Source organism: Cygnus atratus, chromosome 6 (assembly GCF_013377495.2).
Source record: "Cygnus atratus isolate AKBS03 ecotype Queensland, Australia chromosome 6, CAtr_DNAZoo_HiC_assembly, whole genome shotgun sequence".
NCBI classification, from domain to species: Eukaryota; Metazoa; Chordata; class Aves; order Anseriformes; family Anatidae; genus Cygnus; species Cygnus atratus.
Genome location: NC_066367.1, coordinates 1,707,779 through 1,723,734, shown reverse-complemented (window position 1 = coordinate 1,723,734; position 15,956 = coordinate 1,707,779). Strand labels below are relative to the sequence as shown.

Below are 15,956 nucleotides of genomic sequence, written 5' to 3'. Positions count from 1 at the left end.
CTCCTCACCCCCTCCAGTCACACCAGTGCACCCAGTCTAAGCTATGTGAGCCACCGTCACCCCTAAATCTTGCCACACTGGTACGCTGTTCTGAACCATTTCCAAGTACTACTATATCAGAATTTATGTATTTTTGGTTCCCACAATACTTTATAACAAGCAGAATTTAACTATGTTCTTTTTTTTCATGTTTCTTCCATGATGGTTTTGTTAGCTACTGCCTAGCTTCTACATTATCTCAAACAATGAAAGAAAAAATCTATTCAGTTTCTCTGTATTAATCATGACTCTATAGGTATCTGTCATCCTTCCCACTGTTTTTCCCCACAATAAAAAAAATTCTACACAACTTAGTTTCATTAAAGCTATTTCATACTTTTGAAATAATATGAAATAGAACTAGACTTCTTGTCTAGTCCTACTATATTTTTCAGTCATTCTTTAAAATTCCTATAGAGTTAGACAGTGCCTTGTGATTTTAGCCCTCTATATAAAGAGTAAAATCTACTGCACTCAGTACTAGAGCAGCTACTTGAGTCTTTCTTCTCCTGAGGCTGATGTTCTTCAGCTGCTAAAGGAAGAACAAAACCTCTCCTGCTTAATCGCAAGTGGAAGAACAAGGCAAGGTACTGAAGGGGCGGTAGTTTTGTTACAAGTGTCACGATAACGTTATCTAAAAGGCTCTTCCTAAACTAAATCAGCAGTCCAGATTTTCCATCCAATTGCTGGTTTATGTGAATGATGGATGCACATCCAACACACAGCTTACATAATTCCCAGAGGCCTTTCCAGACAAAGTTATGGCTAAATACTTAATTGCCTTTTGACAAGTTTATTTTTAATCCTTCTCTCTCCATAGAAGTAAGCTTCCTTCTGAATGTGTTAATAACAGTGAAAATAAGCTGTTAATTGGCTATTGAGTAGAGCAATGCAGTGTTAAATACCAAGCTGTATCAAATATTTACAATTAAACTGTGACTTGTGCCTTTGATTTTGCAAAAGCTGTTCATCTCCCACAAAACTGCTTCCTAGCCTCCACAGACTTCCCAAAGAAAGGGTATTCTAGTTTTCCTGACTGATCTTATGAATTCCATACCTGGTATGTTATTTTGCAGGATAAAACACAGTTGCAGCTTGGCATGCATTACCTAATTTTTTTTTACCAAGTTCAGCAGAAATTTCTCAAGAGCACGGCCCACAAATTCGTGCTTCACATGAGACAAGCACAATGAAAGTGCAACATATGAATCCAGGCAGACGGAAAGAACAGAGGACACTGATAGAAGCTAATGACTTGAAATCCTCATACAGTTGCTTTTTAAATTCTTCTCTATAAGCAGCTGCCCCAAACAAGACCATGAGATATGAAAGCCAAAAGCATTTGATTTAGATCAAAATTCACAGTTTTAGACACAAACACACTTCAGTAGGTTCTGTTATGACAGATTTTGGCCCATGTAGAGTTTCTAAGTGTTGATGCTAATCAGAAATGTTCAAAGCTAACAAAGAACAGAGAAGTACAAAAGGCTTCTGGATATCATAACTGGCAGAGGACTGATTTTTTTTCTAACATCTCAAACTCAAAATATAATTGCCTGCATCAAGTTGTTCGAAGAGTATGCTCCAAAGCACCACTGTCCTAAGAGAAAAAGAGAAGTCTTCTCATTACTTAGTAGTCTTAGAAGAACCGCTATCATGCAGTACCTATTTCTGCAGCAATTATGTCTACATAAGCACATATATGTATCACTGATGTTTACTTATTGCTCACAGCCCTTGCATCTGATAATAATACTTTTCAAGAACTAAAAGCATCATAGACCACTTCTAGACTGATGCTTTGAAATTACTGTATGCAAAAAACATATAAAAACATTACAAATTTGTTCTCAGCTCAGAAATGGCTCTAACAATTGCATGATTTTGCTAAAAAAAAAATCTTAACCTAAAATAGTATTGTGTGTGTGGGAATACCACTGTATTTTTAATTTTTTGAAGAGACCAAAAAAAAATCCAAGTACTAACCTTACTCTTTTATGGCTGAGTTCTATGAAAAAAGCTGTAACATTCCAACTGATAAAAACCACATGCACACCTGCAGCAAATGATTTTGTAAACTGATCCTAATTACTCCTTGCTTCATCTGCCTTGTTGCATACTTTGAAAGAGAGCATCCTTCTCTTCATTTTTGTGGGAAAGAGAGAAATAAGCTCCATTGAATGTTCCTCCTTATTGCTAGTGTATTGGAGTTGTTGGAGGTGAAAGCAAAAGCTAGTATGTGCCATCCTTCCCTGATGCATGGGAGATGTCTAACAACAACACACTTTCAGTCTCTCACATGTGACATCTTTCAGAAAAGTCAGAGCACTGGCACAGTTCTGCAGCTGATTGAAAAGGTGAGCCCAGTCCCCTGCAACACACCAGGCAGAGGGGAGAGGCACCTGAATCCTCATCACAGCCCTTGTTTTCTGGCCACAACACTGCCCCCGATTCACATTTTGCTCATCCCATAGCTGGACAGCATGGCTGTCTCCAGAGCTGTCTCCATGATCTAGAGCATGTCTTCAGAAAAATATTTTCTTCTATTACTCTACTCAGGCACATTCAGACTTAAGATAACTCTCCAGGTTCCCATCCTCACTAGAAAAGAGAAAGAAAAGGACAACCAGGCCTGTGAGAAGTAATGTGTATGCAGAGAACTGCAGAAGTCCAAAATCACTGAAGGCCTGGGGAGGTGTTAGAACGATGAGAACTGCAGAGATCCCTGAAGACACACACACACAAAAATAACAGAGTGAGAGAAAATCAGTGAAGGAAGGAAATCAAAAGACAAAGTGCTTTGGGACATATATGATGATAAGATAGGAAAACTTCAAAGAAAGGAATCAAAAGAATAATTTAAAGATAATGGATATGTGACATTTCTGAATATATATTGTCTTAAAATTCACATTGTTCTTGTTCTGTGGTTAAATCGACTAAAATTCTGAGGTTTTGTAATTAAACAGACACATTAAATGCACACTAATGATAATTAAGGGAAAAAAATCTCATAATCTGCTTTACATAAAATCACTTGGACTCTTAAAATAACCAAGTTTAATTTAAAATAATCAACTCCATAATGGCTGAACTATCACTCAGGAATAGGAGGATATGCCAGCTATAGTTCTTTATAGGACTTTCTATATTATATATTATTTCTATGAAGGAAAGATACTTAAGAAGCTTAATAGTTTTTGGGGGATGCGTTACTTTGCCATCCTAAGTTTCAACAGGAAATAGGAGAACGTATGCACTAGTCTTTGAGTTTTATACTGCTACTACGACTAATATCAGTATCTGTAAAGCAAAAGCAATAGTGAGGTCCTTAGCAGATTGAACGGAGGTTGTCCCATGAAACAAAAGCACAGTTTAAACAAGCATTTTTTATGACATGCTTTCTGAAAGAGAAGTAAGAGCAGCAAGAGGAAGTTTTTCACACTGGGACACCACTTGTCATGGAAATGCTTTCAGAAACAGATGTTTGGAAGCTTCTGTAAGACTTCAGATTTCACTGATCTAGTTTGGAAGACTGCTCAGTAGCTGAATCCTTACAAGCAAGAGCATTTAAGCCCCAGTTCTTTCACCCTTGATCCTTTACTAACTGCAGCACACCAGACAGGCGCACATGGAACAGTTCCCAGCCCTACTCATTCTTCCCACAATAAATGCCTGTACAAAACTTTTCCTGCACTGATAGGAACAATGCTATAAGCACTTGGAATTCTTTATTGCTTGGGTCCTCCCCATGTGTAAATAATGGATAAAGACTTAAAGCTACTCTGTATTTCTGTGCATACACACACACGGAAAAAAAAATAGCTTGCAGTATTACATGTTCAGTTTTGGCCAAAAGGTGAAATAGGTGGTACTCTGTTCCCCTCAATAAGCTTTTTAGCCGTACTATTTAATACAAGCTGCAGGTAAGTAAAATATCACCTGCAGGTGAAAATGTGGCAGTAGCAGGTAACTGCAGCTCGGAATATTCATGCTCTGGAGATCACAAATGGACATTTTTTAATTCCTGTTAACTAACAACATGAAGAAACACAGACATGTCCACTGTAGATATCACGTACCTGAACTTTTAGTGAAGAGATACAAAAACACAAAATATGATTACCTACGTTTCCATTTTAATGACATGAAATGCCTTCAATCAACTCCAGTTAAACTAAACTATCTAACATCTTGCAAAATGAAGTACATGCAACCATACCCATACACACTGAAGAACCTATTTCATAGGAAAGTTGGAAAGTAAAATATTCACACTAGAAAGCTTTTTCCTTATATACATGAAATGTGAACACAGCACCCAATATTTTTGCTGTTTTTATGTAGTAAATTACATCTCACAGTATTTTTAAACAGGTTTCTCAGTACATTGCACAGGTTGAAGGAAAAACTGATCAGATCCACTCATCAAAGCGGACTATATTATTTTAATCCACTTAATTTAAATTGTAATTGACCTGTTTTAAGAAGTGTAAATCAGAGTAGCCCAATTAAGAATTAGGCCCATTTACATTAGCTGTAATCAGGCTTACAACTGTCTCCTTTTTCAGTAAACCTCATTAAGTTTGGAAACTTTAAAAAAACTAACAGTAGTGTTACAAGACCAGCTTCCCCTATCCAAATCATTCAGTACAGAACTCAGTGGAGAAGATTCATTTCTTTTCCACAAGACGCAAGGCTTCATTTTTTTCTCCTTCCTTAGAAGACACCATTTCGAGGCTTCAACAACCTGTACTGGACTTAGGGAGTTGGTCTGAAAGATTTCATTAGCAGCTTCCTGAGACATAATGAATCAGGTTTACACTTACAACATACAGAGGAGGAACAAAGAGGTAAGTCATCCATGACAGCAGGAAGATGCACAACCAGAACCTGTGAGGATAGTTTTGGGATGCCATCTCCCTGTCCCCACTGTTAAGACGGCAGGGGCAGGGAGTGATTTCACAACTGTTTCCGTACTAACAAGGAGAGATTATGACATTGATTTTTTATAGGGCTACTTACATGAGTAAGCATTCATCAGTTTCTGTTAGAGTTGTGGACTCAGAGCAAAATAATTACTTGACAAGCTGAGTTACAGCCTGTGTCACAAGTCACAAAGCATATTCAGTAGAACGCTAAATCCTTTACTCTTTCAACATGCTTTTTGTTATCCAAATGCTATACAATCAGCTAAGACACTAAGTCAACACATTTTACATTCAGAAATTAAGCTTGGAAATATTTCTTATTCCAGGGTTCTCCTGTATCTGAAGTATTTAAAGGGTTGAACTCTTCGCCATCTGTACTTACGAAGATTATTTCCATTCTGTTGTTTCACACATGGTTAATCAATACATATTTTAGTAAAGAAAGTCTTTGTTGAATATACAGATAGCCAACATTGTCTTAGGCATTAAAAAAGGGATGTCATGAATTTAAAAAATGACATTAATCTGTCAGAAATGTTTGAGTGTATGAGAGCCTCAGATAAAACTGAAGATTACAAAGCAGAAAGATTTGAGGAAAAGTATTTCTATATTTCCAGGCTGAGTACTTGAGAGTTTAACAATTCTTGTGTTTTTCCCCCACAGCAGTCTCCTCTTTTGTTTGGGTGGATTTTTATCAAAACATTGGAAAGAAAAAAAGTTATTTGGTAACAATAACACCACAAACCTTGGAAAGGAGACACAGTGAAAGGCATGAGACCTGTGGCTTATCTTTTCTTTTAAGAACAGAGCCAAAATGGACTGCAGTACTGAATAAAAATAAACAGTAAACACACGTTTACAGTAAGATAAAAAGCTGTAAAACAGAAGATTCATTCTTGCCAACATGAGGTACTTCTCCCATTAAAGTAAGAAAATTACATACATATATTAGTCCTCCTTACATTGATTTTATTTACCCCATACATTTATAATCAGCAAACGTAATAGAAATACATTTATCCTCAGAAACAAGAAACAAAACTTGTCAGCCTTTTTTTCCTTAATAAAGCAAGGACTGTCTCCTTATTGCTAACTGAAGACTGATAAAGCTTATGTCAAGAGGCATTGAACATACTTGTGTCTACAATACCTCAAACTCTTTGTAAACTGAGAAAAGCATACAGCAAGCCATAGAAGAGCTACAAATCTCCTGACTTCATGTTCTTAAAGCCTTGGCAGCTGATGGTTTCAGTTGGTGATTTCTCCCATCATGATGAGGCAAACATAACAACTGCAATACAGACAATTAAAAAAACAAAAAAAAAGGCTTTCTGGAGTATATCTAAACCAAAGCCTTATTAATTTGCCTTCGCTAGAAATCCAGTACTTAAGTCTATGTCCCTGCCTGCAGTCTCTATTAATATCAGTAATAAAATAAAAAAAAATTAACATAAAAACAAAAAAATCTTCCAAAACAAACAGTGAAACGGTTTTAGGAAAACAGAAGGATGTCATAACTTCACACAGAGATTATCAGGCAAGCATTTGTGTCAAAAACATAGTGTAAAACAACAATGAACTCTGGCATTTATTCTTGTTCTGATACTTTTCTACACATACTTAGATCTTCACAGCATTTTTGCAATGATCTGGACATTACTCAACATGACATTACTCACAACGTGAAGCCAGATGTTTTATGAAACAAGGTGTATATCTGTACATATTTATGGACACAATAACCTGCAACAACAATATGCAATAAATCTTCTTAAGTGTTGCTTTCTCTTCAAGAGGAGAGTGGTTTCTGTTTTTTTTTTCCTCTCCTGGAAACAAGAATGGAATTGGTGCCTTTTCCAACCCCAAAACAGAGCCTTGCCTTTAGGGCTGTACCTCTACTTGTATGCAGAACAAGCCAAGGAACAGATGCCGAAGCCACACAGCAGTGCGGGACACGTGATAAACGCTCTTCTCACAAAACACGGTTGTCTGATCCACGCTACTTTCAAGTGGCTGGACAGCAGGTACCTCCGCAGCCCTGCTCACCCCAACCAAAGTTTCACCAGTCTCAGAGAGCCCACCACAGTCAGGTTTGTAATTTTCCTACGCAATACGAATATTTGAGGAATTATGTCCTTGATAACAATATTTATGTTCATTTAGTCAATGTAGATATCTTTATTAGAGCAGTAAGCGAAGAAACATAAATGATGTTTTTATGTAGCTGTGGTTGTATTTTAAAGAGATGAGTTCACAATCTCTACTCCTATTTCGTATGAGAGAATCACTATTTTCTCAAACTACCAGCTTCAAAGGTTCAAACCAGTAATGCTGCAGCAAATTAACACAATCAACTGAGCAGAATAGCTGGCTTTAAAATACATCTTAACTAAAGAGAATATACAGCTTCACAAGCATAGCTTTTGAAGCTGGAATGCTGTAGCCTAGAACTACGAATTTCACACTCTCTGAAAGAACAAAGAATCACCCAAAGATGGGAAGATGTTTTTGTGACAAACAAGATCCAAAATGAGTTGCTGGTTCTGTAATTTTTTTGTGGCTATTTTTGCCAATACTGAGCATCTGTAACATGCATCCCCACTTAGGCACCTCATGAATGATCACTTGTGAGTACTCTTTCAGCAGGACTCTCATAGGTCTTGCTACTTCCCACCATCCTGCAGCTGGGCCACCCCGTTGACCATAAGGAGCTGTGGCTTCGGCTGTTGCATTTATTCCTGGCAAACTCTTCTTTCCTACTGTGGTTACTCACTCTGACAAGGATCAGCCAATGTATTTTATTTTTTCTTTTTTAAAAAAATGCTGTTTGTCATTCCTGGAAGAAAATGAACTTTACTGTTGTAAGCTTCAGGCTCATCTAATTGCAATACCAGCCTTCAGGGAATTTTTAAACTAATGACATTGTATTTGTCAAGCACAGAAACTTTTAATCTGATTTTCAAGTGGATCCTAGCCAATGGATCCTGGCCATCGTAGCACTTAAGAGAACACATTTGACTGTCCTCCATGCAATATTTAGGTGGGCTTATTATGTAAATGTTAATTGTTGTTACCTCGTATCTTTCTCCTGTGGTCAATACAAGGCGTATAGGCATATTGACAATGTTATTAAAGTTTTTATGACTAGAAGTCCACAAGTCAGATGATGTGTGTCTCTGTGCAGCTTCTCAAAGGAACAGAGGCATGCCCCTTAAGAAATCTGAACCAAATTACCTAAACTATCTGAACAATTCCCCGGTTTGCCTACTCATTTTGTGATTTGTTGTACGCCAGCATCAAGAACCATCAGCTCAACAATTCAGTTGTATATTTCACTGTTCAATTTCAACATTCTGTTCTTTCTTTCCAAGGGCTAATAATTCCCAGACAATTCCCAGATAATTTCCATTGTTGATACAAAGAACAAAACCCAAAATATTAATTATGTCACAACAACTCCCTCCACTCCTTACCCGCTCCCAAAGTGAATAGCTCAGACCATCAAGCATCCACTTTTTGGTACTTCCCTAATAATTCTAAAGGGCAAACAGCACACTACTTTGACCACTGACTTCGGCTTGATCATACTAATCAGGTCTTTTGGACAAATAATGCCGAATTCACATTTCCATTTCAAATTCAATTCAATTCAAATTGCTTCTCCAGAACACATACATGCTACAATTGTGCCACACAGAAAAGTGTAAGAAAAGAATCTTTTTCACATGTTTATTTATTTTTATTTCTCAAAAATTATTTTTAAATAAAGAGAGAGAAATTCATTTTTATCTCTCAAGACTGTCATTTAAGAAAACGTCATTTTCTGTTTTTTCAAAATTGCATACGTCAGGACTAACGTACAAAACAAATCAGTAAATACAAGTGCTATTGTCCATTCAATAATGTTTGTATCAACATACCAGTCCTCCTCAATCATAAAAATACAAATACAGTTGTGACACAAAACTGCATAAATGTAACATGACACAAGCAATCCGGATAGTAGTCATAACCATCTACACCCAAACAAGGCTTAGCCACAGTCACTGAAATTTTCTCCCCAGTATCATGGGAAAAATCAACAGCTCTGCACAAGTAAGACAGAAAGATATGAAGGCTATAACTAGCCATTTGCCTTGAAATCTGAACTCACATCCTGTCAGCCGAACTCTGGAAGCCTAACATCAACTTGATCAAAACAAATAATAGGATTCCTAGGTGCTGGAGGGGATGACAGAAACACGCACACTTGTAACACGAGAGACTGCATCTCGAATTAAGAGTCCAGGGCTTGTACAATCTGGCTGCAGTCTTTTAATATGACAACTCAGAAGTTTTACCAAGATGCTCAGAAGAGAGCACTCTTCTGTGCTACTTAACTTAGCAGCTATATTTTTCTAAAGCAAATAATACTTTGAAAGTTTTACTTAAACTCTTCCATGAGTACCATGGTATTTCAGTAGAAAATTTCTCCTCGCCTTACCTAAATCCCAGGAGGTAGGCCCAATTCCATTACAAGCTGAATTTCCACAAAATGGAAACTGACAGTCCCGGTACCTTTCAGCCTCCATGCCCAGATCACTTGCAAACACACAGCCTGCTCAAAAAGCTATCAGCACCTGGCAGCGGCAGGCAAGCTTTGAGGACAAAGGCTCCCTATCTCACCCCATGAGCATGGGCACATGCCATGGGCACGTGCCCATGCTACACAAAGCTTTATTATCACTTTTGCTCTGGCCAGAGAAAAAGGTGTTTTCTACCTCTTCCTTAACATCACTGGTACTCCAGCTGACCATGAACAAGCTGCCACAGAGGCCTGATATCATTATCCATATAAATAGTGCACAGTTTTCTTCAGTTTCAGTGGAAATGAGGTGGAACTTTTCCTAGACACCAAACTCAAATACCAATTTATAACAATATTAGTTAATCACATTCTTCTCACCCTGGAAGGGCCCTGGTATGGTCAGACAAACACCTCATACAGGGTCATTAGCTTCAGAGTGCTAACACACAGGCTTCCATGCACACAAGAGTTCGTCTCCTTTCCTTTTACGCTGGAGGAGGACTTCTATAGGAAACATTCAATTCGCTTGTCCATTGCCTTTTCCTTATTTTTAAACCCTGAAACACCATATGACAATTCACTGTGTTTTATTCACCAGTGGTTCCATCTGATGGGCGCTGAAGTTAATACTCTGCCTGCTGGTGAGCACCTTCACTCCAGCCTTTCCCCTGCACGACATAACCAAAAGGTCAGCGACGGGCAGTGCGAGCAGGCCAGGCATGATGACACCGCGACACCATCAACATCACCAGGCTCAGCAACGCTGAGCATCCCATACTCTGAAAGGCAGCACCATTGGCTATGCTCTTGAACATAAGGTTTGAGCATGGTAATTAATTTTAAACACATATTTACATCTCATTTTCAACAATTAAGTACCGGTACCCAAATAGGTATTTTGTCACTATCTCCCTTATGTTAGTACCTGGTAGTCAATGGAATAAATGCAATACCCTAAGCATCCTGTTTCTGTCTGACTAAAGGAGAGTTTTTGAAAAAACAAAATAAAAAAAATGCTGAGTTGGAGTAAAAAAAGATAAAATGGAAAACAAATTATACTTAATTATTCAAGAATGCAATAAGCAGATGCAGTCCCAGACTCAGAAAGTTCCCTGTTTTACAGCATACTGGAGCCTTATCTGCAGTTTGAATAACGCTGGCCCACAAAGAAAACAAAAAAGCCTATTAATTTTTTCAATTAGGCATTACTATTTAATCTTATAAAGTGGGCAAAAGAAAATTTATTCCATTTCTTCTCAGGAAATCTGACAAACCAGTATATTGTTCTGGCTGGCAGCCACTGTAACATCGCAAGGTTTCTTAAAGGCATAACACTGTGAATTTAACAGGTTTGAAAAAACATTGCAAGTGTAAAACAAATAGAAGTGCCCATTAGCAAAATTGCCTTTAAAAATAAATAGCAAGATAGCAAAGACGGTCTTTAAGGGAGGCTGAGGGTCCTTGTGGAGAGACGTGAACACTCCAAGCCAAACCAGTCCCACAGCGCCAGCAGGACCGAGCTATGCCACAAGTTTGCCTTTACAAGCAGCCTTCTCCTGGTGCCAAAGCAAGGTGAACTGAACGCTTTCCAGCCACAATTCTCTGAAGTTAAACTGCTACTAAGCATGACATTAAAATGGTGCCTGCTCAAGCCTCTCAACTCTGCAATCTCAGAGTCCATTCTAAGGTGCTAAGTTTAAATTCCAGCATCAGACATAAACAGGGATAGGTATCTAAACAGATACACTCACGCAGAACAGCACCTGACACGCTCTGAGGTATCTCCAGCTGACATGAAAGGATCTGTATTTTTGAGGAGCGGTGGTGACAGAAAGGAAGCATTGGGTTTGCTCCTTTCATATGCTGATACTGACATCATACCTTGGGTCTGATGCTGCAACCACGCCATCAGAGGACTTTTCCAAAGGAGTCTAACACTTGGGGAAACTGCGCATCTGCATATTGGAAGAAGGTGGTTTTTTGTTTTTTTGTTTTTTTTAATCCATCCACAACACAGATTTCTTTGCGCCCCTTAGTGCTGCAAATAATTTCTACTGAAATATTTATACTGGTGTGACTTTATTTTTCTGATGCAATATAATGGCCGGGGAGTAAAGAAGCTACAAGCGAAGTTTCACAGCATGCAGGAGGCAGCCCTGGCTGTCTGTGAGGGAAGCAAGCAAAAGCTCCTGCCGGATCTCGGGCACAGGAGGCGTTCAGGGCTGTATCTCCCACAAACACTCCAACGCAGTGCCGCGCAGTGCAAGGACTTCTGTACAGAGCATCCCAGAAAGGAAAGGAGGATGTTATAAATACACTCTATGTGCTCCTGCCATCTATTCGGTAGCAAATCAAGAAAAATTAAATTATGTAACTATTACTGTCTACATATAACACACATACACACCATATTTTGGTACCACACGGCCTAAAAACGATTTTTATTTTTCATCCAAATACCCTCCCGGTTTGCACCGACATGAGCACACAAAGGTAAGGAGACAAAACAAGGAAAAATCGTGCTAAGGAAAAATCTCCCCGGTACAACAACAGCAAGCCGGAGGACGGGAACAGAAGCCCATTTCCCCGCCGTCATTGTGCCTCGCACACCAGCCATAACCCCCGGGTGTGAGACCCCCGGGGCCGAGCGCGGAGCCGCCGCAAAGCCCCCCCAGATCCTCCCCGGGCCCGGCCCCTACCTGCCCCTCTCCTCTCCTCTCCTCTCCTCACCTCGCCTCCCCTCAGCGCACTGCGGCGGGCTCCGGCGGAGGGCGGCGGCCGGACCCCCCCGTCCTTGCGGCAGCGGCCCCCGGGCGCCCGCGGCGGGGCGAGCGCCTCCCCGCGCAGGGGCGCCGCGCCTCCCCCTCAGCGCCGGGGCCTCGGCCGGGCCCCCGCCCCCGACAGCGCCACCGGCCCCGGGCCGCAGCCCCGCGGGCCTGGGCGGCGCCGGGGCCGGGGGGAGGCCGCGGGCAGCCGCTGACAAAGGCGCCCGCCCCCGCCGCCACACGGCCCCAGCCCCAGCCACGTCGTGGGGGGCAGCTCCCCCTCAGCGCCCGCAGCCGGCCGGCCCCGCCGCCGCCACGCTGTAACCGCGGCTCCGTGGGGCTCTAAAATGCCTCTTTCCACGTTATTATTTCTTTTTTTCAATTCACTTACGGTTCTGAGCACTGTTATCCGTGTCATCTGGGCGCAGAAGAGCCATCCTTTATCATTTCCTCAATTTCAATTATCCTGGCTATTTGAGAGCAGCCTGGTGCAATCAGCTCTACGTTTCCTACTTACTCGTCGATTTGCCTCGTTCTTTGTCCACTGCAATGAATCCCCGAGTGTTTGCGTAGGAAAGCGTGGCCACAAACGTGTAAATGCAATGAAAACTCAAAACACGCGCTGCAGCAGCAGAGGAGCGGTGATGTGAAACACACCGCAGCAGCGCAGCCCAACAAAAGCACAAGAAATGGGCACACACACACTCGGTCCTGAGTGACCCAGGTCCTGGTTACTATTACTGAGACAACACCTCACGCTTTCCTTTCCGGTCTGAGTTTTATAAAGTCAAAATCTTCCCACAAGCAAGGAACACAGCAGTCCTAACTATTCCGTATTCTACATCTGTTTTCTGTATCAAGCATCTACCAATACATGGCCAACTAAATAGGTCGCTTTAGAAACTATTTCATGAAAATAACCACCTGGAAACTATATGAACGTATATCCAAATACAAAGTCGGTTTTGTACAGCTTGTAGCGTATTCCCAAATCCCTGGCCTTGAAATCCTTTCTCTGTGGAAGCCCACGGCACATCTGCCTTGGGCTTCAACAGAGCAAGGGAATTTGTTCTTCAGCTCTTCTGTACGACGCGAGACAAACTGCTCCAGATCTGGGTGTATGCGGCTCTAATCCAAAGTAGGTCAAGCCATGACAGTCATTAACATCCTTCCGTCTATCTAAAGCTTTTACACTTTCTTTCAGTTGCTATCTATGTATTGTACCTGTATTGGTGCTTACAACATAGCTTACACACGCTAAGGGCGCAAATGGTCAGCGTGACTGATTAGTCTGGCTCTTTATACTGAAGAATACTGTACCACTGCAATATATCTGTTTAGATTTACATTAAAGGCTCGGATTCAGATGATTATGTACAGGTTAATAGTGATTTGGGTATTCTTAGATACATCTCTCTCTTTGGTGGTACCTTCACTTGGTATGGATAACATAGCGCCTATTTTACTTCCTGAAACAAGATCAAAGGGGGAAAAAAGGATGTGTGATGCCAAGAATTTCATAACATTTATAGTTATTTGTGCTTTGTTTTTGGTTATCATGACATTTTTATAACGAGAAGATGAGAAACTGAGAAGATGAAAACCGTTAGCTAATGAATTATTCTCAGTGGATTTGCAGGCTCTAAAAGCCCTTTGACGGTGTGACACAAGTGCGGGCTGTCTTTAAGTTAGACTTCTCATCTGCCAAATGAAAAAAACTGCATAAATCAGACACTGGATTTTCATGTTTCTCTCCCTCAGAAAGGATTTTGAGGATGTCCTTGCGCCCGTGCTTGAAAAAAATCCTATTTCCACTGAGCAAAAGTGTTAATTTATATGAATCTTTAAAATCCCCTTAACTTCCCCAAACATAAAAGGCAGCAATCACAACAGTGATAAAACACAAGGTATTTGTAGAAATTCAGCACTACTACTTTTCAGAAACTACAAAGTTGTCAATTTCTCTGCTTATATTTCTGCTACATGTACAGCTTGCTTATATTTCTGCTAAATGTGTATTTCATGCTACATGTACAGTTCTTTATGAACAGTTCCCATGTCTTTGGTATGGTTTGGGATTATTTTCAATTTTCCTAGACATGGGTGTTACTGAATGGAGTTGAGTGCACAGTAGAATACAAAGCCACTTCATAAAGGAATTGCTATTTCTCTTGTCTCCATGGATGCGCATACATCTACAGACACTGTGCTGCTAAGGAAGAGGCTAACTTTTCAGAGCCATGTGCTGAGGAAATGAGTAGTTAACCTTCAATAGACTCAAAGATAGAGACAAACAGCCTGCTTTTCTGTAGCAAACATTTCTTCCCCTCTTTCTGACTCTAGGGCTCTTTTTTCCCTTGCCTGGATCCACATCCTCTCCTTTGCTGAAAATACAATACAAAAGAAACCAGTGACAGAAATATGAAATCAACTTTGCTGAAGTGGGGATTCCTACTGTGTCCCCTAGGGCTCTAAAAATGTTCAGTAACAGAGACCTGAAGTGCGCAATGCATGGCAGGACATTTCTGGGCTGAGAAATACCTGTTTAAAGATAAGTTACAAAGTGTCTTAGACAGAGCTTTTACTGGATGAAAGTTACAAACATTATTCTACTCTCATGTAAAAATAGCAGAAATTATACTAGAAGATTAAAACTTTCAAAGAGTATTTGTGCTACTTGTTCTTGGAAATGATTTCACTGAAGAAAAAAAACAATTTTCAGTCATCCCACAAAATGGTTTAGTAAGAAAACTGCAAAATTTTATGAATTCTAAAATTTTTTACCATGAAAAATAAATTGGACATACAAAACTTCCAATTACTGCCCTTGCAGTTCTGTCTACAATAAGAACCTACAACATACTGGCATAAGAATGCACCCTCTATAAAAGGGATTTTCAGCCTCTGTAACTTTGGACACTGATGACTTAACAGAAGAGGACATATAATTAAAATAATTTATTAGACTTCAACATTAAAAAGCAATATGCATTTTGCCTAGCCATATTCCTTCATTCCTACACATACAGTAACAAGACAAGAACAAAACAAAACAAAAAAAGGCAAAAGCAAAAATATAAAAGCAAAATCTAACTTTTCAGCTAACATTAAATAAATAAAACAATATTCCATTACTTCCCATCTCATTCTTCTTCCTTTTGGTTATCACTTAGAGCAAACAAAGGAAGAGTTGATGAATCATTATTGAAGATCATCATCTTGCACTGTGTGCAAGAAGAACAATACCCTTTGAGCTGGTAACTGTCCTTCCTATACAAGTTAGAAATGTTAAAAGGCAAGAAATGCACTTCTATATTATATGAAGATTTCTCATTTTCCCAGCAATTCAGTTATCTGAAAGACAACAGGCCAAGCTGAATACCTGAAATAAGAGTTTCTTCGTCATGACCATTTAAAAGCCAAACATAAAAATGCTAAAAATATCTACTGGAAGACCATTCACATGGGATAGAAATGCGATGTTTCACAGGACTTCTGGACAGATTACTGTGCAGCAGGTGGAAATATTAATTGAAAGAATCACCCTAGGTGCCAAAATCTGCAGGACACATTCTTTGGGCTGTCCTGCCTCCTTTGTGCTGCACAAAAGGCTTAATGAGAATGAAAACCATCTGCAGCTCCCAGCTGAGGATT

General features: G+C 39.8%; 1 protein-coding gene across 6 annotated transcripts in view; it reads right to left on the bottom strand.

The window, feature by feature from the left end:
* The window catches only part of HECW2 (HECT, C2 and WW domain containing E3 ubiquitin protein ligase 2), a 181,584-nt gene that overhangs the window by 150,551 nt on the left and 15,077 nt on the right, over positions 1-15,956 (bottom strand). The window contains exon 1 of one of the 6 annotated variants that reach the window (XM_050711419.1): positions 12,694-12,746. The exons of 3 other annotated variants lie outside the window; for them this stretch is intronic. The gene's annotated coding sequence lies outside the window, so the exon portion shown is untranslated. Of the gene's footprint in view, positions 1-12,236; positions 12,387-12,693; positions 12,747-15,956 lie in introns of those variants that run through there. 2 more of the 6 variants (XM_035536959.2, XM_035536956.2) reach the window with 2 other exon arrangements.